Source organism: Gasterosteus aculeatus, chromosome 13 (genome assembly GCF_964276395.1).
Source record: "Gasterosteus aculeatus chromosome 13, fGasAcu3.hap1.1, whole genome shotgun sequence".
NCBI lineage: Eukaryota > Metazoa > Chordata > Actinopteri > Perciformes > Gasterosteidae > Gasterosteus > Gasterosteus aculeatus.
The window spans coordinates 17,126,691-17,152,050 of record NC_135701.1 but is presented as its reverse complement, the minus strand read 5'-3'; the positions used below and the strand labels follow the sequence as shown (position 1 = coordinate 17,152,050).

Genomic DNA, 25,360 nt, shown 5'->3' with positions numbered 1-25,360 from the left:
AAGCCTGCCAAACGCTTCGCTCCACTGTGGCTTCCTCTTTTGTTAAGTCCCCCCTCTGCTTTCGCTGTAGAGAGAGTGTTTTATGGCAAGTCCCTTGTCAGGATTAAGATGTAGATCCAAGTGCCACAGGGACGGGCATAAATTCTGCATCTCCCACTGTGGAATCACAAGTGGTGCAGCTCAGGGAAGTGTCCTTGAAGAACGAATAACATCGCACGCTACGTGTCATCTGTTTCATAGGAACTATGTACAGCCGGTGTGGCCCACGAGTCTGTGAATGAGAGGCTCAGAGAAGGACGACAATTTGCAAAAGGCCTTGCACTTTAAACACAAATACAGTTTACATTTGCGTTTGTTTTTTTAAAAGAATACTGCATTTGCACCAACAAACGAATGGTGCGCACAATGGCCGGAGGCTGTGTCAGAGAATCTACACAAACCAGATTCAGCCCCATGGAAACATTCAACGGTGTTATTGCAACGGAGCGGCTCGAGTCAAGGGCCCCGGGATGGACCTGCTCTCTGCGCAGCATATCAGAAGAGAACCCCAGGAACATGAGGGAAAGCGCTGGTCTGACTGCTGGTTTCAACTGTCTGCAGAATGAGGGGTACGTGGTTTTAATTCTACAGCACAACCCACTTGCATATTTCTTGCGGTTTCTCGCAGAGTGCAGATTAAGTCTGAGTATAAGCCAATTTGGATTAGCTCCACATTTTAGACAGGTTCCAGTTGGGATTTACAATACTTTTAGAACAAGTTCCTCCCTAAGCTTAGCTTTAAACCTAAATGCATCAACAACATATTTATCTGACATCTTCTTTTCTCCTGTTAATTCCCAGATTGTTGCATATCAAAGCTGGAACTCATCCCGCTCCAAATAATTTAGAAGGCTCAAGCATTACTCTATAATACCAATCATTTTAAGGTTTTAAGCACTCTCGTCACTGCGGAGAACACGGTGTTGCATCCAAATTGTTGGGTTATTTTCTTTAACGTCTCCTAAGCTCGTTTTTGCACTTCTGAGTTCATGCACGGATCCAGAATAAGTCTCCATTTCTTCTTCTTCTATCTCATATTCGGGCTTCAGGGGGCACAAGGCATTAGTCTCGTGATGGTGGGTTTGTCGTGTCTTCCCCAGTTCTGATCTGCCTGAACTCTTACATTACAAATAGCTAGAGGATTTTTCACCCTCTTATCACATATGCCAAGCAGGCCTGTCTCTTATCAGCTTTCCGCTAGAGATAAATGGGCTTTTGAAGATAGGAATAAGAGAGGTTTTTGCAAGCTAATTCCAGAGCCCCATCTGCAGTAGATTATAGATAGGTGCTGGGGAGCAGTGAAAGATACATATATTATTATGTAGGTGGTGGAAGTAGAGATAATGGACTGAAAATATTTTATCATCGACCACGTCACCTGGTTTTGCTAAATTAAATAAACTTAGCCGATCTATCTGGAGCCTGCAGAAGAAGTATGAAGGCTTGTTTTTTTAGTATTGGGCATTTTTTCTTTTTCTCTTTTTTAGATCATTCAACATTTGTTTCACCCAATTGTGATATCATTTTGGAGAAAAGCTTCCTTCAAGCCTTAATTTCATACTTACGCAACAATTTAAAAATTTAACTAAACGTATTCAATGCAATTTGTATTGAATCATTGTAGCAATATGGCAGCAGTAATAAGATAATAGAAAATGGGAATGTAGAGCCTATAATAAAAATACAATATTTCTTCAACAATATATATTCTCGCCCGCCCCGGTCTTTTATTCCAGTGCTGATATATTTTGACGACACCTTTAGGCAGACAGTTTGCTTTAAAAGGTCATTTAGATGAGTTTAACAGAAAGGTGCCAGTGAAAGGGACATCTGAAGAGACAAGAGAGAAAAGGCCATAGCTCGTGATATTTATAGGCTTGCTATTTACAACTGTAAGAATATTAAAGTTAACCTGAAAGCGACAACAAATCTAGTACAGATTAACGGTTGCTATGTAACACAACACTTTTCGCTCCCTATGGAAATATTAAAGTAATACCCTGGGAGAGCGAGAAGTAGGGCAAATCACAGTAAGCCCACAGTTGCGACGAGCGTCTAAGCCCCTATAGGATTATTATGGGAATGTTAAAGCGAATTATTTTCCAAAGGCAGGCGCTCGTAAGCAGTAACACAACGCAGGTTTTATATATATTTTTAAACATAAAGCGACAACAAAGTTACTGTATAGGCGAGAGACGTAAGTGTTTAAGTAACATTCACAGGCGACAGGTGATCCACAGTCTGACCTTGGTGGCTGCTGGGTGCGGGGGCGGGGGGGGGGGGGGGGGGGGGGTGTAACCTAATTAAACCGGGTCGGACACGGGACGGACTCGTACCGTGGTAACGTGGCGCGGATCGGAGCGTGCGTGAGAACGACCTCCAGCAAAGCGCCACCACGAGCCGCGGAACAACAGGCGCGCGGCGGACTGCGCTCGCGTGCGGCGGTGTCGTGCTAAATGACGTGATTAAATATGGAGATATTTGTCAAATGTATTCATATGCTGATACGATGCATAATAACTGCAACATTTTCTTTTTTTCAATTTTCAAAACTCATCTATTTTTCGCCAGAAACACCCGCCAGTCGTTTTTTTTTTTTTTTTTTTTTAGTTTCAAGAGTGGGGAAGTCCATCCGGAATTAAAGCAAGCTTTCCTAAAACGTGAAACCCATTTGGAAAGTAAACACACTGTGTTAAAGTATTGTTCGGGTGTTATTCGAGCCCCCTCTTTGCTTGCAGAACGTGCGCGGCGCCTCGTCGGTGAGGCAAATGCGGAGAAAACCCCCCGAACAATGAACAGCGCGTTCAGACACGAGCTGCCAGCGGTTTCATTTCGACGGGAAACTGTGCACATTGTTCACCCTCAAGTCATCGTTATCCAGTGTTTCCAAACCGAAAGGCGACGAAAGCAACCAAGAAGCACCGGTGGGAAATTTCAGCAAAAAAAAAAAAAAAATCCTTACCGAGTCCAAATGCGCAGCGATCGGTCGCGGAGGATATCCAAATCAGCCGGACCGGAGCAACGAGGAGCCCGCAGGCACACGGACCTGCATGCGAGCCGCATTAAAGGTTAAATCCAATTTGGGGGAAAAAGGCATTGTTCAACGATTGCCACTAAATAACCGTCCGGAACAATAAATCTCCGCCGAGGGGATTTTTTCTCCCCCTCAGTCTCTCGAAAGAAAAGAGCGGCGAGACCTTCAGGAAACAGTAAGAAAAATCATCTTCGCTTAAGTTCTTTGGGTAAATATTCGGTTTCCTCGGTGGGAAACAGTTGAATCTCCGTCAAGCCGGAGCGCCTCTCGCCGGATTCCAAGTCGGACGGAGAGAGAGCGCCGATGACAGATCGTTCACAATAGATTCCCCAAGTAATGTTTTTCAACCTCGAGCAGAAAAGGAGACGGAGCACGTATCCACGGGCCGCGCGGCTGCTTTCGGGCAAATTGGAGGGATCATCTGACGGCTATCCACAAGATCCCGGCGCGTTTAGTGCGGCGAGAAGTCTCCGAAAAACGCAGTGCGCTGCGCTCCGCTCCGACCTGCTCTCCGTGCGCAACAGAGAGAGAGACTGAGCTGCGCGTCAGCCAGGGGGTGTGTGTGCGTCTGTGTGTGTGTGAGAGAATCTGTGTGTGTGGCAGCAGCTGTTGAAAAACGAGGACAGGACGAGACCAGAGCAATCAATGTACGAGGGCTTGATCTGATTTGTTAACGCTGTTCCCAGGATTTGTTTTTAACCCCTTTGTAGTCTTTAATCTGTATTATTTTCTTTATTTAGCAAGGTCAAACCGGATGGCCGAGACGATATTCATACATCATCATTTTATTTGGTTTAGATGTGCGTTAGGCATATATAACAATTGATCCATAATGTGTATGATTAATAATTGAGCTGCAGACGCAGACATAAGGTGATTTAAGAAGTCCCATTAAGCATGTGGTAAAATAGTTCCCATACTTCTTCAGTGCTCTTAGTTATGAGCCAAATTCATAATACATCACATTAAGTCACCATCAAACCCATTGCATCAGCACAGGGCTTCTCAAGGAGACGACAATGTTACATGGAATATTATTTAAAAGCATGGTTTTAAATTGTAGCCTAATTCATGAATGTGGTCGTCCTGATCTAGTCATTGTTACGCTGCAACAACAGCAATTGAAAGTGGGCAACAATCCAGAAATCCCCCAATTGACCCCTGCAGTCTGCAACGATTCCCCGAGACCCTCAGTAGCCTGGGGAGTACGGCTTGGCATCGGTCCTGACACAGCGAGGCCATCCATCTGCTCCTTTTCCACAGTGAAGATGTCATTCTAAAAATGTACTTTGGAGGAGAACTCACAGAGGCTAAAGAGGAGGAGGAGGATGGAGCTTTGACGTCTCCTACAAAGTTAGCCCTGTGGTCATCCCGTTCACACTCCTGGTCTGCCTAACTTAGCCATGATTGAAGTCAGGTTGAGAGAGGCTTGTGCTTGCAAAATGCCAAGGCGGAGCAAGGGGCTCCTTTACAACTCCACCTCCCCGTGGAGCTTTCTGGAGACAAGTAGAAGATTGGTGTTTATTTTCTGCCGTGCTGTGTTATACTCCACAGATACCCCCAAGAGAATACCAGCTCCGTTATAAAACAAACTTTTTTTTTCATAAAGAATGATAAATACAGTGTTGTGGATGGATAAATAACACACTGGGATGCCCACCCCAAACTAGTCATCTATACATTATGCCTCTAGGTCGGCCGCTGTCTGGCATGCAACAACAATAAGAGTTATGGCCAAGTATGCGGGCTTGTGTTGGCAAAGCAAGCCTTGTAATTATTTCCCAGCTGCCTGTGATTAAGGGCCATCCCCAAGCCTACAGACTACGAAATAAGGAATTTCTCTCTCACACACACACACACGCACGTCAGAGGAAAAGGTGCAAGAGCATTTTGAGCATGGCAGGGAGGAGTAAGAGGCCACTGACTGGGACTGTGGACAACAAAGCGATGATGGCTTGTAAAGACAGTACTTTGAAAGAATCATTTTTGTGGCAATCAAAAGACAAAACGGGGCTTTTCCCCATATGAGAGAAGCTCAAGTAGGATGCAGTCGTAAGCTATTGAGTCCACATATAGCTTCCAAGATAGGGGTCTAACCACTAAAGTACATCACCTCTGGGAAAAGGTTGGGTGGAGGTTCTGCACTTCAACACCGTAACAGCCAGCTTTCGGCATCAGGACCATTCATTGGTGGGTAACAGTTGATCTCAGGTAAGCCAGCGCTGACTGAGTGGATCAAGAGGCGTGGTCCAAATATCCGCCTTGTGGAAACAGCATCTGTCATATAGCCTCCTCCTCAACAGCTATCTAAAAGAGCGCATGTAGTAAAAGCTGTTAGGGAAAGTACTGAGGGTCTAAACATGTTGATTTCTGCTGGGGAAGTGTCAGTATCGACCACAGTGAGCAAAAATGATTTCATATATATATATGCAAAATATTTATTCGAGGGCAGTATTTTACTGCTAACAGCTCATGACCCTGTTTTGGCTGAAGATACTTTATCAAGCCGGAGGGCAGACATCTACAAATTAGCCCAACATCTGATTTCAGGATTAGAGGGTTGAGTGTATACTTTAATAAAACTAGACTCATTCATATTTCATGATACTGTTTTTGAAGGAATGGAGAAACAGGCATGCAGTGTAGATCCCATCTCTACTTTGAATCCTTGCGATTAATGATGGTCACCACCAAAACGGAACACAGTCGTGTTTTATTCCATTTTCTTCTTCTGCAGCTGTACATTGTCATTTCTATCTGCAGAGTGCTTTGCAGAAGCCATGATTTATTCATTACGAGGGCTCAAGTAGGACAGACCAACGATGTATGAATGAGCACCTTATTCAATGACTCCCATCTTTCAATATGGACAACATTTCTAGGTCATCCATTCGAAGAACCAGAGTACTGCAGAGTACAAGTACTGCCAGTGAGAACAGAGGCCAGAGTTGGACACTTTAAAGGACTCTCTGGAGACCCAAATAAAAGTGAAGGACTTTACAGTAATAGAGGAGCTCTCGAAATGTAAAAAGGACCTAATATAGTTTAAAAAAATAAAAATACTCCATAGGAATTCGTATATTCCAGTACCAGTGAAGGGTTTTCACTTATTTTTAGTCTGCAACGCTCTGACGTCGTATTCCTAAATCTATTCCATCTGTAGTGCTTGTCAGGCAGCCCGTTTTTTCAACCGTCTTGTGCTCATCAAAGCCCTCGTGGCAAAATGTTTCTGGAGGTTCCTGTTCGACATGAAAAGTTGTCCTGATTGATCGAGGCGATGTAGAACAAAAAGCGCCCTCCGCCAGGCACATTAAAAATGAATTTTCTCTGGGATTCAAAGGGCTGCGCTGTTAGGGCAGAGGGAGATGAGAGCTGGTAACTCTGCTAGTTTGCCTCGGGAGCCCCTCCAGCAGATAGTCCCAGTTGATCCATCCATCAGCCTTCAAGCCCACAGAGGTGAGTGACTGTTTGAAGGCTCTGCCGGCTACCTTATCCCGAGGCTTAACAATCCAATATTGGTTGTTGCCGAAGATAATTACTCTCCATTGATGGTGGAAGACCTGGGGCTAGCCGCAGCCATTTGCATTGCCCAACTCCGCAGATCGATCAGGGGGGAAAAGCAGTTGGGAGCTGATAACAGTGTCGGTTAGGCTAGTGTTTCTAGGAGGGATGTTATGCTCTCGCTGGCTTTTATTCTCCTACACCCCCTCCCCGCTCACAGCCTTCCTTCCTCCCTCCCTCCTCTTTCAATGAACAAGGTAAAGAATGACTCCCGCTGATAGAATCAGCAAGGACATTGCTGTCTTTATTCTTCCTCCAAAAGCATGCGCATGTCACCTTGGCGTCCTTTATCTTCTTGGAAACGCCGGCAGACGAAGATGTGCAAACTAGATCCTGCATTTGATACGCGATTGTTTATGGACCCACAGCCTTCATTTTCCATCCTCCTGAGCTTTTTCAGCAGACTGACTGAAGCAAAAACTAGACTTTTTCTGTTTGTGTCTTGAAAACATGAAAACAGAACACACAGCCTTGTGTGGTTTGTTCTCCACCATGGTATAATTTACACAAAAAAGACAATGGAAATAGGAGAAGTGAGATTAGGAAGTAATTTATGGGCACTTAGTGGGGCGCCTGCCATAACAACCTCTGATATGCCTCACTGCAGCGTTCCACTCTGAGAGGACAGCCGTGCCGTTTGCGCTGGAGGGCCCACATGCAGGACAACCAACCAACCTACCAAATTATGCGTGAACACTAAAATTGTTCGCAATAATCAGAGCCATCTCACTGCTTGGGATGTGAAACGCAAAATGAAGAACAAGCGGTGCCATTTTCCCTTGTAATCAAATTTTCATTCCTTTAACAAGATAAAAGTGAATTGTGCTCCTACTCAGAAAGTGTGAAAGACGTTTTGAGATGAATTTTTCATGCACATGGATAATTCAATACAGACTTGCACCAGTTTATTAACATTCTATGACTTATCTTGCTCTCTAAGAATAACAACCAAGTGGTCTATGACCCTTTGGAGGGATCTGCCATTAACGCCCTGATAAGGTGTGCAAAGGTTGTTGCTGTCCAATAAAAATAAGTTGGAAGGCAACGCGTGGGCTGTAGGTGAATCTGATTGCATGAGATAACTATTGGAAAGGCAACAAAATTCTCCCAAAAAGCAAGATCATATTGTCTGACCTTCCGTTGCAGAAGATCAACAAGCTGTTGACCTCATGACTCATGTGTAGAAAAAAAGGCCACACTGAGCAGTTGGGGAAAATAATCATGTTTGTGGCAAAAGTGGATTCTTAAAAGGCAATAAGGGAGCAATGGTGGAGGAACAACTCACACAGCCGGACAAGCTGTTTATAATATCAGGCCTGCATTCACGGCCGAGTTGCAAAGATAACAGGCAGAAAGATAAGTATGTGTAACCCTCCATTCATTTTGTATCAGAAAACAGCAGATAATGGAAAGCCAACTAAAACAAAGCCAACGGGGGCTAAAGGCATGAGCAGGAGAAAATGACAGAATATTTGTAACAGAAACAGTTGCCGGTAGAGGATGGAGTCAGATTAAATATAGGGTTACCCAGGAAAAGACCTAATCCATACAGAGACAAATGCAGGGCCTCTGAAGCCCATTTGTTGTGCGACCAGAGGTTTAACAGCTGGCATTATAACTCCATTTCTTATCCATGCCTCCCTGTACTTTAACAGTGCAGATATAGGGTCAGCCGGGGAGAAGACCATTGATAGTGGGAACAACAAGAGTTGATGTAAGCCGCTCACCATATAAAGTACCTATCAGCTAAAATCTTGTATGTATAATATATATATAATCCATACATTTGTGAAAACTTCAATTTCCAATTGTTTTTGGTCTTAGTTGCAACATTATGAATGTCCTCATGTAACCAAATACAAAACCCCTATAGGGTGAGTGTGTGTGTCTGTTTGTGTGTTTGCATGAACGCATGATTGCGCATGATGAAGCACAGTTGTGCACCCACAACTTCTTCACGGTCACCATATGTTGCCGCATATTTCGGTGGAGGATTGAATGTGGGCACAAGTGCTCCCAGCAGTAAATCAGCGCAGTGTCAGATATGGAAATCCACCAGCATTCATGAATGATACGAGGCCTGCTCTTTAGCCCCACATGTCAAAGGATTTGCCAGGGTGGATGAGGCAGATGCTTTGACAGATTTAAGGGAGCTGGGGGAGGGTCTTTTGGCTTCCCAGAGCGTTGCACACTAACTCTCTAGTGTTACAGAAGTGTATAATAAGACCCCTTGAGGAAAAGTGTTAGGTTTAAAAAAGGACAAAAACAACTAAATCTGATTGCATTCAAGACCTTATTAACATATCCTTTCACCAGCAGAGGATGCCACTGGTTTTAATTCAGTAAGACACAGCTGCTGGGGCACCGCAATTTCTATTTTGTCCCTATGATTTAATCAATTATGGTTCTAAAACTATGGCTTAATTAGCTCCATGCACAGGCGGCTGCTTTTCACTGGAGCCACTCAGGAAAACAGTACAACAAAATGGCTGCCGGCTTCCCTCATGCTCAAAATAGAGGCTAAAATGGTGGAGGGTAGATTAAGTATGCCCGGTTTAGATTATTGATTCGCAGTTATGTCTCAAAGGGGATGTGGAACAGGAACATTGTGCTCTGCGTTCTGTGTCTAGCGCATACTTAGCTTTCTCTGAATAGCAGTGACCTTGGCCAATTTTCAGACGTTTCTAATACAAACGGATGGTTGGTTAGTTAGCATCTTATAAAGGGATTGGTCATTGTTGTTTTCAATACATTTGAGTGTATATGGAATGTTGCCCATTAATACTATTACAGTTAGTTTCTGTATAGACAGCCTAGAGGGAAGGTAATCTATTACTAACTCAAGCCAGCGGGAAAAACAAGCCTCCGTCAAATAGGAAAATGGTCAAAAGAAATCCCCGTTGCAAAACACAAATCAAGAGTAATGAGTTAAAATCAAATTTGGTTAGCAATATCGCATTAGAATAATTTCATTATGGACCAAGACGCCAGCTGTTTACATTAATCCCTCAACTGTACTGCTGGTGAACTTCATAAGGGCTCAAAACTCACGTTTACTCGGAGGATTCTAGGTAAATTCACCATAGCTCACCTAATTGCAGTCAAGTGATCTGATGATCTAAATACCACCAAACCAATGGCCATGAGCGGAACTAATGTAAAACTTGAAGCCTTGCTGCACTAAAATTGGAAGCTCTTATTGCAATGTCACAGGCAATAAACTGAACTTTACACTTTGATCAACCAACAAATCACGCTTGTAAATCCTTCTTTTCATTATGCCACTCTTCATACACTGCATTTGTTTTCCTCTCGTTTGCCATTTAACTGAAGAATAGCCTCTTTTACTGGGAGCAGGAGGAGTCTCCACCGTATCATTACTAGCTAATGACAAATTAACAATGAACAACCAAGAAAATGACTGAAATTAGATTTCAACCGTTTACTGCACATCAATTGTGTTTATTCAATCACATCTCATTATTATATAAAGGACAGTAAAACCAAGGCCATGCTATAGGGCCCATTTTACTTAATACTTTTACGATATACAAGATTTTTTGCAAGGGCTGGGAAGAAACAATGCAACAAGATACCCATTTTACTGCCTGCCTAGTTAAAATATCTTCACCAGTGTGGAAGTGAGTCACCGCAGATGAGTTAAGACATTAACACCAGTCAGATGGCTTCCATTTTAGCCCATAATTGTGCGTGTCAGTACTAAATCCTATATTCTTAGCAAGAAGACCCTTGCCCTCCAAACTAATGGCTTCCACATCCGAGGTTAAAGTTCTCAACCTGAATATCTTAACCTATAAAGAACCTTAGAAGAAAATGTCTGCTCAGCTGTTCTTTGTAAAAACCCATTTTCTTTCTAGACTCTTATGCCCCCCACTCAAAATTGATAAATTAAATTCATTTTGATGAAGATGTCTGCTAATCTGCGGGGCCTTTGTGTATGCGATATGGGTTAGGCACTTTAGCTCGGGGAGCTCAGTCACGATTGGCAGAAAAGCCTCTTTTCACCACAAGCTCCTTCGTTCCTCGTCATCGCAGCCAAAGGCCTGCTGTGACTTCTAACCCTGGCTTCCCTCGGGACATAACCCCGCGCGACCACTCCTTCCATTTCCCCAAGTGAGCTGGCCTCGCCCTCATCCTAGACTCCAGCAGGGATGGGAGGGTTGATAGAGGACTGCAGGGGCAAGTGCCTTCCTCACTAATTACACCAGAACAGCTCCATAGAGAAGCTGAGAGCCTTTTACAACAGTTTCATATTGGTCTTTGGATCCTTTGTTCCATTGTGCCTTTGTAGAATGGCTGCAGGGGTGTTGATTATGACTTACAGCTTGCCTGAACTTCATTCCATGCACCGAAAAGTGACTGGACACTGTTTGGTGTTCCAAAATGACATTGAAGTAATTTATTTGAACTTGATATTTAATTTCCCTCACACATAGGCAGAAAACTGCAGCATAGCTCCGTCCAGTAAGGGTTTCCACTTAATAGGTTCTAAATTCAATAACACAGAAATTCCCAAACTAAGTGCATGCATGCTGTGCTTCATTAGAGAGGTGACGCACACAGAAAGGGAAAAAAATACAAAAGCAGATATTATACTGTGTAGCTAATGACAAAAATATTTGGCCCATAAAATACATCCCTAAATACATTATTAAAATACTAAAAAGACATCTAACCTTTCTAAGCATTACTGTAACTGTATTAAAATGATGGAATCTTTGGTTGGGCTTTATGTGGGACTATTAACGAGTTGCAGCTGCGGTTTGCTTGCTTTTTCCTCCAACTCAAAGAGCTCTGTTTAGTAATGAAGGACTTAATACAGCAGAAAACAACTCGTTTGCCATGTTAGAAAAGGTGGGTATGGTCCACAGCAGAGAACAAAGCCTGAGAAAGTCTCTCTCCCTCTTTGGGATTTTTGTATAAGCTTTTCCTTATTCTGACCACAAGGCTTTCGGTGCATATTCAGTGTGAGCGGCCCCCCGGTCAGCTCATGGCCACTGCCCTGCTGAGTTGTCATGTGGCCGTAACAGCTGATGACGGCGCCGACCAACGGCAGAATCCTTGCTGAAGCGGACCCAACCCCCCCCCGGTTCCCCGCTAGGTAAAAACTAGCAGCGTTAGCGGTGATCCGCCGGCTTGCTGTTCCCATAATGAGGGCCGTTGGGAGGCAATTTCTTGCACATTAAAGGTCTTTACTATTATCTGCCTGAAAGCCTGTTAAATTTGAGAAATGCTGTAAACTCATAGAGACTAATGGTTTGATTCATCAATAAAACATTTGTATACCAGGATGTCTTATGGCTCATCGTGAAACTTTCTTTAAAGAAGCCGTTTGGTTTGGAAAAGAATTCTAATTGGTAAAATCACTTAACCAGAACAGACAGTGAACTTAATATAGCCTGCAGATGTTTACTAGGGAGACCTGTTTACTACCTAAAAAAAGTCTACAAAATCTGGACTTCCTTCCGACAAACAGTATGTATTTCAGCAATAAAAAAGGTTGTTTATATAGCAATCAAGCCACAAGCTGGAAAGCGGGAAAAGATTGCAGAAGAGGGGTGAGAAAAAAAAACCCACAAAACCACTCGATCCCTCTTTAATAGAAAGCAGAACGATGGCAGCGGACTGGAGTTCCATCGTAAAGACAAACAAGCATTAACTGGGATGTTTTAAAGTGAACAACAGAGGGTTTTTATTAAAGGTCTTAAAGCTTTAATTGGTGCCTCTGTTATTTCCTCTTCAAGGGGCCGAGGGTAACAGTAAACCCAGTGTCAAAGACGAGGGCCCCACTGGCTGTGGCTGCCCTCGTCGGGCCTCTACATCTGTGATCTTTACCAATTGAGCTCAAAAGGCTGTGCTCCCCTGGCCGCCAGCTGCCAACAAGGCAGCCCTCTCAGCTAGAGCCTAGGAGCCTAATCGGCCTGGAAAGGCCCTGTCAGCCACTCAGCCTCAGGGTCACATATGGAAGTGACTAGAGCTTTTCCAAGTCATCGGGGGATATTCATAAATCTCTGGCCGGTTTCCTTAAACCAATAATTGAGGAGGGCCACTTTTTCCCGCAAGTTGTGTCTGGTAAAATTATGGCACCAATGTTGCCCTTTCCACTAGTTGACTCTCTATTACCTGCTAAACAGGAAGCAGATATTAGCGGTGATAGCGGTTACACAATTGCGCTCTAAACACCAACAGATTTTTACATTTTTTTTGCTGCAGGGGAAATCTAACCATTGAGTTCCAGTGAAAGTAGACCAACACCTCACGGCAAAGGTTCAAGATGGATGTCAAAGCAAAGCTACATCCCTCGGACCTCTACCTGATATATCACAAAAACATTTCAGTCAATGGACTTTATGTGCACTAACTGTGTTTCTGTCTCTCGTGCACGCTGCTTTGCTATTTTAATGCAGTAAGGTTGGGATCCAGTAGACAGAGCGTAGCGCCAGTAAATCTGAGGAGAACAAGTATTCCTTTATGTGAACGGTTTACAGCTCCATATGTATTTTCAATTCAGATTTATTTAGTGAGGGGCTCAGTAGGACCCCTGAGGGATCCATAAGGCTTAGTGCTCCATCCCCACCTCTCTTGTTCGATTTACGTCGTACAACAACACAAACAAAACTCTTGTTTCTCCCCCAGGGGCCCAGCTGTGAGCCAGAGCAGCTTCTATCTGTGCTCAACACGCAAAACGGAAAGTCTGAAAGACAAAAGCTAGATAAATTCCCACTCTGTGGGCTTAACGAAGTAGGAGGAGCAACCAGAGTTGGTGGATGGAGGTGGGGACCACTGCAAAATGCATAGTAAGGTTTATGGTGGTGACACATGCTAGCCAGTCCATAATCGTTTTGAGAAGGAGACACAATGGCTGAGATTCAGCCAAGTGAGTCTAAGTGGGATTGATGGAGCGAAGCTCAGGCCCAGTCGAAGACACATTGAGGTCTACGGTGAATACTGAGCTCCGACCTGGGCTCACATACAACATGATCTGGGCTTTACACAGTCAAAGCGCTCCATCCTTCCTGGCATTGTCTTGTCTGACATGTTGAAGGATGTGAGGGAGTCGGGTGCATACAAAGGCCTCTCCCGGCCGGCCCATTAGCTGGAGAGAGCGATGTCCAGAGCATTGGAGCATGTCCCCTGCTCTCGGGTGGGGGCTGTTTTATTGATGAGCCAATCGAATGAGTGCATGCTAGAGGCTGGTCACTGCTGACTGTAGGAAGCACCTTGGGCGGCCGGCCCGGTGAGTGAGTGTGGCTGGGAGTCGGAGGACCGATCCCTGCAAGCGCCCCAGCCAGTAATGTACTCCCTGGCGGTGCTCGGCAGAGGCACGTTTGACAAATGGACTCCTTTTAGCAGAGCTGCGCCGGGGGGATGTGAGCTCTGGTGCTGGCTCATGGCTGGTTTACCTGCCCACCGCCATGCTTGCTTCTTCATCTGCCTCCCCTGAGCTCAGACAGCCACTGACTGATAATGAGGCCATGCACACGCGAATGGATGGGCCAGGCTTCCGAAGACACGCGGCCGTGCCAGCGAGCGTACAAATGCGCTGTGCTGAGATAGGCAGGGCTGTCGGGCATTTGTTATGTTAGAGGAATCGTGATGGGACTGCTATTACGATGTCTGTAGTGGATAAGAGGGGGAAACTGGCAGAGAAAGCTTTGATCCATCTAAATTACAAAATGAGTTGTTGTAATGTGGAGCGATTGGCATTGGTCAGCAGTCGACATTTGGATAAATGTTTGATTTATAAAAGGATTTTTTAGAAGTTAGTTTGACACTTAATTTACTACACCGAATTCCATATTTCATATTTAAATCAGATGGGAAGTCAATGCTTTGGCATTTGAGGCAGACACGCTTTCCACGGATAAACTTTTTGTTGACATTTATCCAGCATTAAAAAAATCTGATCTTTAATGGACTTTCTGTTTTTTTTTCTGGGCAGACAATCTCTTGTTTTCTAGTGTGGTGGCAGAGGCTGAGGTGGGAGACAAGCCTCGCGACAGATCTGGATGTGTATAAACAAGGAGCTGAGTGCATTTGTGTTTTCTTCATGCGGTGCAGGATTGTGACAAATTCCAGAGCAGGTCTCTAGTGAGTCCCACTGCTTTGGTGTCAGCACAGAGCGGCTGTCTGCGCGTGACGGAGCCGAGAAGCGCTGAGCACCGCGGCCTCCCTTGGGATGCGTGCCAAACAAGATGTCGCCTGTCAAGAGGGGAACATTTGAAAATAAATAACATCAATGATGATTTCAGTTTACTTGTCACACGCGTGCGTGCTTTTGAGAAGTGATGCCATCACTCTGCCGGGGACGCAATCGCTCCGCTTTCCTTTCCCCTCCCCTCTTCTGAGACAGGCCTTGGCTGCCAGACGCACTACGTTTCCTATTCAGATTCAACATCTATCTCTTGGAGGCTGCAGATATCAGTCTTAACAAGCTGCACAGTGAGACGTGTGCAGTGATCGCTCATTACAGGCACAATAATAACAACACTGAGTTTGTCCAGACCCCTTTTTCAAAAATATTTTAACATTTTGCTTTCAATAGGCAGAGCAGGTTACTTATATTGCCTTGGGAAAATCTGGATGCTCATAATTAGGTAACTATATATTCTATTATATACATTAAAGCAAAACATTTCTCCTTACTATCAATGGTTTTATGCATTTTGAGAGTTTATAACACTCTAATCCATATTGAATCTTTAAGAGACATTTACACTCCCTATATAGTGAAATAAAACAGTACGACAAACAATTACCCCGACAATTCCAAGGGCGAGCTATTAGAGTTGACTTGTTCAATACCTCGGAGCAAAAGGACAGGTGAGGCTATTGAGGCGAAAGTGTGTGTGTGTATTTGTATGCATGCCTATGCACTCATTTGGCCTCAGCGCATTGGAACGAAGCCCAGCAGTGGAGCCTGAACTGATTGGAGTCTCAAAAAAGACCAAAGAGCACTTGTAACACAAAGAGTTTCATCTCAGCTCCTTAAGGAGAACCATCTGTTGTAAAGCAGCCTTTCCTTCGCAGCTCTACAGTTGATCTTAGGTCAAGAGCAGGAAAACAAATGTGCAGCGTGCACATGTGTCTGTCTGTCGGCCGTTGCTCCCGCCAGAGATTGCATATCAGAATGTTCTTTTGGCAGCGCCGCTGAAGAGAAAGCGGGAGAAAAAAATGTCCCTGAGGCCTGCAGGTCCCCAGATCTGACTTCCTTAGAAAGGCATCATAAATTGTTTGCAGTGTTTATCTCTTGAAGACTAGCGCTAATCTCAAGTGGATGGAGACTGAGAGGATGGGAGGGGTTGAGAAAAGGCAGAAGGAATTGAGTGAGGTGAAGGAAAATACAGGAAACTGAAGGACGGCGAGTATAAGCATCCGGGTTTTGGCCGTCAGATTCACTGCTTGTTCCAGCCTCCTTCTTCATGTTTGCAGCCATGGCCTGCGCTACCAAGGCGTGGCAGCCCCCACGTGTCCATGACCTCTCCGGCAGCACACACACCGAAAAGGGTAAACCGAAGGGGGGGCGGGCTAATCTGTGTCTGTAGCTGTGTATCTACTGACGGCGAGCACATACATGTGTTTCTACCCGTCAGCATGTTGGTGTGTGCCTTGGTCTTTCATCACTTCACAACCGCCTCCTCGTCGTCCTGTTTCCTAGCTGGCCTGCACAAAGTGAATCAACCTCTTGCTGTGCAGCCCAGAGCCACAGGCCTCTAATGCAACCATGAATTTCCCTCTCACTCAGCACATACAGTGTCTGCCTTTGATTTGAGGCTGGTCTGAGGCACAATCGATCATAACTTAAAGGCCCCTAATCAGGAACAGGAAGGAGGGCCGAACAAAATCATACATCATTGCCGTCTGGCTGCTGGCCTGCTGCGATTCTCTCTGCTGTGCTGTCTCCATCTTTCCTTTGTCACTCTCATGACTGTGTTTGATGTCTAGAATCAACCAGAAGCGATTTTTTCGCATTTACAGAGTAGAGATTAGGCGGGTCAAAAACCAAGTGCAGGATCCTCCAGAAAAAAAACAAAGCACAAGATAAAAAGCAAGAAAGAAAAGATGAAAAGAAAATGTACAAATGCTTTTCAAAAAGATGATGCAGACACTTCCATGAGACAACGAATATGTCACCTTCTTTTGACCTACTGTAGTGCTGTCTTTGGATAGAACCAATTTACATTTTGGGATACTTAAATGCAGTTGTATATATCCCAGTTTCATAGGTAAGATGAGAAAACAATGATCTGCATCTCTTCTTATAATGAAATGCCCAATAAATGAAAGAAGCTATTAAAAATAAAATAGCTTTCACGGCGGGCCCAGTTTCCCTAAGGTAGCTCACCTTGGAGAGGTGGAGTATAATCCATGACAACAGGGACTTAAAATGTTGATTACTAAAAGAAGAAAGGAAAAGGGGGAGGAAATGAGATAGTGAGAGGAGTAGAACCAAGGAGCGAAGTACGGAGTATGTGCAGCACAAACCAAGAAGCCCTCCCGTCCTTTGGGGCCTGGCGGAGCCTTTTATCAACGCCTTCTCATTTGGAGTCATGTCGAGAGTGGAGATCAGGACAGAGGGTTAATGAGCAGCATTGACACCTATCAGCCTCAACAGTGCCCAGGCCCCTGCCCTTTATAAAGAAATCATATCCTTTCACCCTAATTAAAAGGCAATGCTTTTACCTAGAGGGTGACCCCACTGAACCTGTCTGTTTAACACCCAACCCCCCTGTCTCCTTACTTTCAAACTGTCCATCTCGACCCACATCCCAAGCAAATGGTGGGCTGGAAACGGCAACATTTATATTCCCCTAACAAAACATAAATAACAAAGTGGCCCACTAGCACAGAACATGCTTGACAGTCAGAGGGAAGCAGAGCAGATAGAGGGTGGATTCATCTCATCCTTCTCTTGCCATCAGTCCTGTCGCTCTATGATCTCGCTCACAGGTCGTGAAATTAATTGACTCTAGTGTGTGGTACCAGGAACTGAATGCAAATGTTGAAGGAAGCGAGGCCCTGCACCCACGAATTCTCCGTCGCGCTGCATCGGTGTGTCTCTCCCCCTTTCAACAAACAATGCAACAAAATAGCCACCCAGGCATTATTAATGAAGTGAACAAGAATGAACAAGGAGGGAGGAGCTCATTTCTTATTAATGAGATGCTAACCAACTCGCAGCCTCCCTGATAGTCCTATTAATGATCTTTAGTGGCCCTCAGGCCATTCCATCTCCCTCTCTCTTTCCCTCTACCTGTCTCCCGCCCCTGCTCATGTTTTGCCCACCCGCCTTCCCCTCTTTGCGGACCCGCCATTTCGGCCTTCATCTCTTAACATGGCAGGGCTGAAGCAGGGAGGGGAGTGGAGGGGAGGGTGGTAGGGGGCGCAGGCCTGTAATTTGTGAAGGGGATTTAGACATTACAGGGGGAAAAAGGGCTCTCTTGGGACCAGGCAGTTGATCAGCCGTGGCCCTGGTGGAGCAAGCCAGACAAATAACAAATGACAGCTCTGTGATTAAATCAAACCTTCTACTTTAAGTGTTGAAGTATCTGCCTGTCACTAACAATCTAGGGCTTGTTAAAGCTCCCCTCCCCTCCTCCCCCACTTAAGAGCCCTGCCTTCCCCTTGGTATGGAGTCCTATCGGGCTCCCATTCCCTCCTCATCCTCAAGACTGCATCCCAACCTTCCTCTACCCCCAAAACACATCAATCACAGAGCTCCCTCAGGACTCCCTCCCACCTCCTCCCTTCGTACTCCTGGCTAGCCACCTACTCTCAGGAGAATGTATGAAGTGACACATGCACATGCACACTGTGTATGACAAAAACAAATCTCCACATGGCGATGAAATAAGTGGTTTCGAGTAACATTTGGAAAATCATGCAAAACAGATATGCATTTTTATTGCAGTGGAATAAAATAAAGATATTATCCCACGCAATGACAACCAATACAGTACGCTTATAGCTTAATAGAAGCATCTTCTACTTGATGATGACCTTTTTATTGACACAAATGTTGAATATTCATCAGTTTGTGCTCATTAAGGCTAATCGGTAAAAAGAAGTGCTTGGTTCAAAATATGTCCTGTGATTATCGGCGTACTGCTCAGTAATTTTTAATGAGGCGGTACTGGTGAGCTGCTGAACCCTCAGTTGCCTGGCTTTGAAGTAAGCTGCATCCATCACTTTGTTTTTATTCCTTACATTTTAGCGTGCATTGTCTGTTAACAGAATAAGTTAATTCGGAGACCGTTGTTAATATTTAAAAGAGCCTAGAAATAGTATTAATGTTGTAAATGTCACATATAGACAAATTTACTATAAGTAAAAGGTGACAACACAAAACAAAATGTTTACGGAAAAAAAAGGTTATATTGTTGTATTGATTTGCAGATTTGGATACCACACAACAACTTTCTTATAATGGTAATTCTCTATTTTAACCATTCCACACTGGCTCACTAAAGACAGCACTTTAAAAAATATTTATATTGCAAACCCGAGATCATATACCAATACCAAATCAACATGGATGTCAAAACACAATGTCTTTTTTTTATATCAGATTCAAAACAAAAGAGATGCTAAAGTCAGGCTAAATGGTTTTAGGGGACGTGCAGGTTTTAGGAAACTGGTGGACAATCAGCAGTGTTTAGGTTCCTTTATTGTGGGTCCACATCCTCCACAACCTGATGGGGAGTCAAAGAGGTCTCTGATGACATTAAAACACTGCATGATCCTCCGCTCTCCTACATATCTCTGTAGCCTTTTCACACAACATTAACATCATCACGCCTTGCGGCCACAAAAGCTGCCTCCACCGGGGACCAACACGCTGGGAGTCAAACTGGGGGCAATGGGGGGTGAGGGGATGTTGGGAGACCGCAACATTTATGATTTTCATCGGACGCCGCTCACCCATCACAGGTGCCCTGACTCTTTGAGTAGATTTGGTTGTCTGCTGGGGTAAATGGAGATGGCATTAACCCCTCTGGGGGGGGGGGGGGCATATAAAAGTGAGGCCAACAGTTCGGCTAGCAGGAACAGGAAGAGTTTGGCTAGGGAAGCTAGCTGACCTTATAAAATGTCTGGGTGCTAAGCTGCTCTGCTGCACGTTGGGCAGACTGTTGACGTCTGAATGGTGACATGATTTAAGGCTAAATTAGTATTCATCACACCAGTCACAAGCCATTAATCTAATATCCCTAACATGAAATGATATGCAAATTGATGCCCATTGTGATGCTGCACCACGCGCCAGTGCTTCGAAATGGCCACTGCTGCATCTGCATTACAAGTTATGCACAATGAAAAATATATAGGTGCCTTGCATCGTCTCCCAACTGACTCTTTTGCAGCCCTCAAGTCAGCAAAACAGCAATTTCTCAAGGTTACACGTTTGCTTAACTTCGAAACACCATAGGTTGCCATTATATAAAGCTTATTGCTGTTCTTGCTTTTAAAAAGATGTAAGCAATGTCTGGTTTAATGTGTTGATTGCACCATACTTTTATTGTGTAAAGCATAATGCATGTCGATTAGAAATGGCCATTTAGAGAAAAAAATAGTTCTGGAGAAACGGTCAGCTGGAAAGTGTTATTTTCCGTGGCTGGTTTACAAAGAGGGCTTAATGTTGTTAAACTCGCTTAATGAACAGAAACAGAACAATGGAACCATTTCAGATGAAACTGGACCACATGTCAATCACACACACCTGCTCCACAACCCTGGTACCTGAGCGAATCGCAGCACCTGGGTGCAGTAGGACAGAGCATCCTCTCACTAATCACAATCATCATCTCTCTCTCTCCCTCTTTGTTTCACTCAGTCAAATGAGATGAACTGGCATGACAGCACAGAAACCAATGTGCCAAAATAGTAAAATATATAATTTTGCCAAATTATAGAAATTATCAGATGGACAGCAATGATTAAACATGTCGACACATTGGTATCACTCATGCGATTTTCTAATGAGCGTGTGAATTTCCTATTTTATTCATTATACCACATAAGCAGGATGGAACCAGTGTTTGTGACACTAGCAACAACCTCAATTCCAGACACAGTCTGCTCCAAAGAGGTTTCCTCACTTTTGGAGTCACACTGGGAGCCATCCTGTATGTCTACAGCATACAGCACAAAGTCCAATCGTCAAAATCATTTTTACTTTCACTACTACATCGTTAATGTAGTAGTCCTTTTAATCAATCAATACCAAAGAATTACACAGTGAAAAATAACTATTGGTATTCTTCTTTGCAACTCCATGTTCTCACAATTATCATCACCCAATAACTCCCTATTTTTATACATTGATTCGGCTGTAGACAGGGCGATGTTGTGCTAAAGACGAGCGCGTATTTAAGAACAGTTTATCAACGTCCAAACAAACAAACAATATACCTAGACAATGTTTTTCACACCTCACCGTAGTAAAAGGACACCAGAGGACACTTGATTCTGGCGGTGTGCCCGGCCGTGAGGCCGAGGCCGGGGTCTGAGCTGTGTCGGGGAATATGGCCGGTGACAGATGCTCGGGAGACGCGGGGCCACGTCGGAGGTCCGGGGAGAGCAATTAGCACAAACGAAGCGGCTATGTCGTTAGCTGGTCTTTATTAGCCTCAGTGATCAGTTCAGAGGCCATTAGTCTCATGTGATCAGAGACTTCCCCGGTTGGCTCGGCCCATTAATGGCATTTGTTATTCCACATTTACACTGTGTCAAGCTGGGGAGACCCATGTATTGTTTTCCGGTCAAATCTGATGGTGATTTTAGATTTTATTAGTGATGTTGTTTGGTGATTACTTTTTTTAATAAATAATTCATATTGGGACAAATGGAAATCATTTCAGTGTTTGCATCGTATGTACTTGCTGCGGTTTGATGTTCCTGGCATGAAAAAGACACGGCATACTGTATTAGAATAATTACTACCGTTGTAGAAACTTTCATCCCCTTTGATTAATTTATATTATACTGTGTTTTGATGGAGGATTCTAGAAGCTTTATAAAAAAAACATAATTTTGTGGCAAACACGGCCAAATTAATTAGGACATGAAAATTGTCAAATATGAGGCACTCTTTTTTTCCCCAAGCAGTAGCTTTAATCTATTAACACTTTTTCAGGCAGTAGCATTAAAAGGATTTGGCTTTTTTCCTAAGCACATGGCCCAAAGAGGATCAAGGGCGATGTCCGTGTCTAACGAGTTAAATGACTTTGGTGCAGGGGGGTGTTTTTTAGTTATCTGCTGAGTTAACTGGCCTCCTCCACAGGCTCTGACCTGATATAATAAAGAACGTCTTTGTAAATAGAAAATAGGCAATGGTAGGGAATGAATGTTAACCAGCTGTCACATCCTTCGGTTCATCATCTTCTGCTTTTTGGAGAACCTTGTCTACGCAGACATGCCTAGCATGGTTAGAATGGAGGTACATTGTGTGATGTCACTGGCTGTTCGGGCGCTCTGGGATATCTTCTCTTCACCGTCCTGTGTTGCATGCTGGGAAAGAGCCGCCCTGCATGTTGTTCCTCTCCTTTACCGGGCCTTGAGAGACTTCCCTGCTAATGTTCCCCTCCTGTTTTACAGCAGTACTTCCTGGAACAGCCCTCCTAGTCATCTGAAGCTACATTAACAGAGCACTCTGAAGTCTTCCTTCCACCACTAAGGGGCCCCTGATAAATAACTTATGGGGGAGAGGATTCAAAACATCTCTCCTATTACTAGCCTCGATTCATTTTTTACAGTCCCCCGAGCCCCCCATCTGTCCAGCACTTCAAACGCATCTGAATGCTCTGAGATACTTTCCCTATTCTATCCTATGGGATCCATGTGAAAGTAGAGAAGGGGAGGGGGTTAGGAATGAGAGGGGGGTGGGTGGGTGGAAAGAAAAGGAATATGACAGAGCCAGGAGCTTTGAGCAGAAGAATGTGCCGAAAGCATCTCTCCCCCATCACCGTCCTATCTGACTATTCTCCACGGAGGGGAAGAAAGAAAGCATTTCAAAGGAGGGGGAGAGGAGGAGGGGTGGGAGGGGGGGGAAGGGGGTTGTGGTTGAAGCGTCATTGTCCGACTCAGAGCTGCCACTCTGTCAAATTATAACACGCCCGACAACTAGCTTTTCTCATTCGCAATTACAAATTAGTCCATTAGGCTGTCGGCTGCCTGTCTTTTCTCTTCTTTGCTGGAAGGGGATGGATGTATGTGTGCGTGTGTGTGTGTGTGTGTGTGTGTGTGTGAATCCATAAGGGTGGGCAGATGGGAGGGGACCTTTACTGGCTGGGAGATGGCAGCTTTAAGCCACATAACGAGACAAACAAGCAAACCAACAGTTGTAATTTGATGTGATGTCGACAGTAATTGTCTTTGATGCCGCGGGTAGGCGTGAGCGTGGAATGGGGGCGTGGCGCGTTGGCCTCGAAGTGGTAGTTATGGAATATAAATTGGGGCTGCCTGTTTTCTGAAGGTATGAAAAAAAAAATCCAGGCTCCCACCTTTTGCGAGGCCATCATAACAGCGTTTAAGTCAACCGCCCCATCAGCTCTAATGGATTTTAAATTAGCAGGGAGAGCATGGCTAACAACATGTCGCGTGTGAAAAGCTGCCCACTCTGCGGAGAGACGAGCATACGTCTGACATGTATGGATTCTGATGAAGCGAAGATGGCTTTCACTGATCCCTTTTATTGAGACCATTATATTCTCCCAGCTCTTAAATCAGGTCTATTCACATCTCAAGCAAATTCAATTTGAGCTTTGGATCAAAGATGTGCATTAAAACAATCTAGTGTAAAGTAAACGACAGGGAGGCCCTTGATGATCATATTTAGCTAACATCACGTTGTGCCTTCTGCCCTTATTAGTCAGCACGCTTTCTATCCATCAGCCGCCTCACAAAGCCTTGAGGTGGCCCATCTGAAATACAATTCATTACTGAACAAACCCTTCTCTTAAAAGGAACCCTCTTATTCTAATGCGCATTAATAATCATGCAACTTGGTAGTCGATTTACGCCAAGTCCAACGGTTTCTCCCCTCTGGCCACTATTGACCAAATGTCAATGGCCAGATGAGTGCTCTGTGGATCTAGTTAGAAAAGAACAACCACCGCGTCTTGAATTAATAAGGCTGGTCTCAGTGTATCTCTACGTGAGTAAAGCTAATGAAATCATGAAGGAATTAAGTTGTTTAGGACTAAACTGTGGTTCTTGGCAGACAATAATGAGCATGCTATGCGGGAACCCCCTCTAACCTCCTCGGTCCATGTCGAGCTACAACATCGCTTTAATGCAGCCGTTCAAAAAATAAAAGTACACAAGCAAGTCTTTCAAAGGACGAATATGGAGTGTGTGTGTGTCTGTGTGTGGGTGGGGGGGGGGGGGGGGGGGGGGCAGGGTGAACTTAACAAGCAGGGATCTTAAACATATAAAAGGTAAAATGCAAAATGTATTTGGACGGGGGCCACGTGAACAGCTTGGCCTGCTGAGCAACATCACAGCGGGACGTCTAATAAGCACGGCGCAATTTTTCACCCCATATTTTATCAATAAAAAAAGCAGTTTAAACAGTCTCTCCCTGAACCGCAGCCGCTGCACTGCCTGCCATCTGGAGCTCTCTTTCATTTTATAATCCAACTGTCATTAAAATGCTTCTTGGCAGTTTACAGCTTGTTCCCCCTGTGCAGATGTGGAAGCGATCTTCAGACGGGGCCCTCTGATCAAAGTGTCCGCTGCTGTCAGACTGAAAACTCACCACCATCAGACTACCTTCTAGTCCTGTCCGGACTTAATCCCTCCCATTATTTATTTATTTATTTTCAACTTCGTCTAGGTGCAACACTCCCTGCAGAGCTATGGTCAGCACACAGAGCCGGCAACGGGGGCCTAGAGGCGGGCTCGCGACTCGAAGGTTGCAGGTTAGAAAGGAATCTCGTTAGCTGAATATAGATGGCTAAACAAAAAGAATACCAAGAAAGTTATACAGTGAAACACCAGAGGACAATTTCTGATTAAAGCATGCAGCGATCAACTTGCCCTCGAGACAACAATAAATTATATATTATATATAACATTTTACCAGCAGCAGATTTCATTGCTAAAAGTCACCCACATGTGTTAAAAGTAATTGTTTATACGGCCGCAGACACAAAGGTGACGGCAGTAGGTCAACCGTTGGCAGCGTCTCCGTATCATATCACACCGCCACATCGACTGTGTGCACACGCATGACTTGCAGACTGCCCAGCGACCTGCGGCCTCCCCACTGATGTGGCGCGGCGCGCACGGCGTTAATGCCCCGACCGGGTGTTGATTGAGCTCCCCCGAAGCCAGTGACGCATGTTGCCTTTGTTTGGCAGCCGTCCCGGTGTAAGAACTGGGGCCATATTCCGCCTGTCACCGCCATGTGTTCGCTCTCCTCAGAGCACAGCGGCTGACGCCACTCAAACACCCCTCCCTGTCCCCCCATGGCATCTCTGTGGGGCACCCCAGGGCTAGCAGGTCTGCACTAATGAAGTCAAATTAATTTTATGGATGCCCATACTGTCTGCGTCTGTGCCGCCTGGCAGGGGGACAGTTTCAATGCTGGCCTCATACATATCCAAAGCTGCTGTAATGTCTTCTGTGACAAGGCGAAACTGACGATCAGTTTCAGTGTTGCCGCCTCGCCCTGCGAGTCTCAGAGTTCATCGTCCGTGCCCATAA

General features: G+C 44.7%; 1 protein-coding gene across 36 annotated transcripts in view; it reads right to left on the bottom strand.

Moving 5' to 3' along the window:
* The window catches only part of fbrsl1 (fibrosin-like 1), a 269,377-nt gene that overhangs the window by 45,299 nt on the left and 198,718 nt on the right, over nt 1-25,360 (bottom strand). Inside the window, exon 1 of one of the 36 annotated variants that reach the window (XM_078087542.1) lies at nt 3,002-3,665. The exons of the other annotated variants lie outside the window; for them this stretch is intronic. The gene's annotated coding sequence lies outside the window, so the exon portion shown is untranslated. Of the gene's footprint in view, nt 1-3,001; nt 3,666-25,360 lie in introns of those variants that run through there. 36 annotated transcript variants of the gene reach the window in all.